Source organism: Choloepus didactylus, chromosome 4, assembly GCF_015220235.1.
Source record: "Choloepus didactylus isolate mChoDid1 chromosome 4, mChoDid1.pri, whole genome shotgun sequence".
Lineage (NCBI taxonomy): Eukaryota > Metazoa > Chordata > Mammalia > Pilosa > Megalonychidae > Choloepus > Choloepus didactylus.
The window spans coordinates 8,188,981-8,191,630 of NC_051310.1; the positions used below are offsets into that span (position 1 = coordinate 8,188,981).

Consider the following 2,650-nt stretch of genomic DNA (forward strand, 5'->3'; position numbering starts at 1 on the left):
GGGTCCTGTCTTAACATATCCCAGGGCAAACTCTGGGCTTCATCTCTCTCAGCTTCTCTGGAGCCAATGCTGGGCTAGCAAAAGTCTGCTATCAATGGCCATCTCCAAAATGTCACCCTCAGCTGCTGCAGTGAGCTCTTTCTGTCTCAGCTCTTTTATAGGACTCCAGTGATTAAATCAAGACCCACCATGAATGGACCGGGTGGGGTACATATCTCCATGGAAATAATTCAGTCAAACATTTCACCCAGAGTTGATTGAGTCACATCTCCATGGAAACACTCAATCAAAGGAATCCAACCCAATCAATACTAATACATCTGCCCCCACAAGATTTCGTCAAAGAACATGGCATTTTGGGAGACATAATACATCCAACTGGCGCACTACCTTTGGGACTATTTTATCTGTAGACACAGACAATGTGTGCCTTTTAATCCTGTTTTTTAAAGTTTGTGTTACTGGTCTACAACAGTTAGCAAGGAGGTAGCTTTAGTGGTAGATGAAGCAAGAGGGAAAGGTGTTCCAGGAGAAACATTTAATTCCTGAAGAGGTGCCAACAGCTGCCTATCGATCAGATTAAACTCCTGAGCAAAGAAAATAAAGTGCTTAAAGGACGTGATGAAGAGCCCCTCTCGCAGCTCTTCACTGAATCAGAGTGCTGGTGTCAAATATGGGCACAAAGGTGCTGCACCATCGTCTTTAGCACAGGTCTAAAGTTTTTGGGAAATGGGACACCAATCTTAGAAGGAAAAAGAGTTTCCTCATCAAGCTGATCCTGAGCCCAAGTCATCAGATCATCAGTGTCTTCTGGAGCAGGACATTTGATCGGCTTTTTGATATCAGTGCCACCTGCCCAGTGTGCTCACACTGTGGACCTGCAGACACGACTGGGCAGCTGGCTTCGGTGCAGAGTTCTGTCACGGGTCCATATAAAGTGCTGGCCCGGCTGGAGAAACCCAGCATGTTAAGGGCGACCCGTTCACCGAGGTCCACTCCCTCTCGGATTCCCACTTCCTAGAGCGGCTTCTGCATGCTGTAAGAGTTCACACAGGTGAGACCCTGCAGGGGTATTCTTCCTTGGCTGAATGTTTCAGAAGTGTGGCTGCAGAAAAGGAAGCTCATCTTTGGTCCTGGGGGTGGGGGTGGGGGGCAGAGGGACCAGAGGACCCCCTCACCTGTGGCCTGGATCTGGGGCCCGAGAGAATCTTGAGGGAGTGGACGGTTCTCGGCCTCAGCCGGGCCGCCCCTGCTCCAAGCCGGTGGAGTCAGGTGGAACCAGGTGGAGCCCATGTGAGTGGCTTCGTCCAGCCCTCCTGACACCCCCAGCTGTCCCTGGTGTCTTTTGAAGCCCTCATCATAAGGGCAATCGACGTCAATCACCCCGCACCCCACCCCATCTATGGTGACCTCCACATGGGTAGGGGCCAGACTGTGAGGTGCTGCCCTGGGTGATCAGAGCACACCTGAAGTGGGGCGCTGGGTCTGCTCTCACTTTGAATGAGCCTGTTGCTGTCAAGGCTTATGACCTCAGCCTTATTGATTTATGGGGTCCCCCCATGGTGGGGAAGGCCCAGCAGCAGCTCCCCCAGCAGCTCCTTAGCGCTCAGGTATGTGTGTGGGCTGGAAGGGCTGGGAGAGGAGGGGAAGGAGGGGAGCAGGGAGGAAAGCAGCAGGCAGACCCCTGGCCCTGGGCTTCGTCCTTCTCAGGGACACTGAGAGGTGGACACGGGCAGAGCAGGAGACGGGATCAAGAAAAGTTCATAGGCACAAGATGCCTTCTGGAAGGAAAAAAAGGAGTATAAGGTGGCTGGGGGATAGACATAACATTTACTCTGCTCTTATAATGTGCCTGGCAGTTTAAACGCAGGCTGCCTTTCTTATGAGGGAAACCAAGGCTCTGAGGCAATGCCAGGGATGAGTGACAGAGAGAAGGAGAATGCCCCATGCCTGATGGGTGAAGTCCAGTGTGCCCAGTAGGTCGGCAGCTGTTAACACCTGGGACCCCTCTTTCTGCCTGGTTTAGCCCATTCTCTTCATCTGCAGACCCCGGACCCAGCTGGCCTCTCAGCTGTCCTGACCACTCTGCTCCAGTGACTTACTGTGCTCATTCTCCTTGGAATGTTTGTGCTGAAAGGGGCCCTTTGGGAGAGGACACTGGTGATGTGCAGCATGGCGGGGAGGGAGGTTCGTCAGGGTGGGGTCAGCCATCTCCCAACCTCCCAACCCCTGACATCCTCTGCCCTGCACTGATTCCCGAGGACAGCAGGAGGGTGCTTCATGGTCTTTTCCTGCTTGGGCTCTGTTTCCCTGGCAGGTACAGTAGTGTAAGGTGGTGAAGGAAGATCCTGGGGTCCAAGTGTCTTCCACGGCAGTGAGACCAGTGAAGAGGCCAGAGGGCTGGGTGGCCCCTCACTGGCCAGTCCTGGGATGGTGGGAGTGAGCACTGGCCAGGGAGTCCATCGTTGGCCATGTCTTCCCTGAGTAGCTTCTCTAGGCCAGCCCCGTATAGGCTCTGAGGACCCAGCAGGAAACAAGACTGCTTCCTCACAGCCTCATCCAGGAGATACATAGCCAAGTCACTGTGTGACAAGTGGGTGCTCAGGGGAACCCCCAGACCCTCCCTGGGCACCAAGGAAGGCTTCTCAGA

The 2,650-nt window shown here is 53.8% G+C and overlaps 1 pseudogene; it reads right to left on the reverse strand.

The window, feature by feature from the left end:
• Positions 1-458: 458 nt before the first annotated feature.
• LOC119532550 lies at positions 459-1,125 on the reverse strand (annotated as a pseudogene).
• Between the last annotated feature and the right edge of the window lie 1,525 nt (positions 1,126-2,650).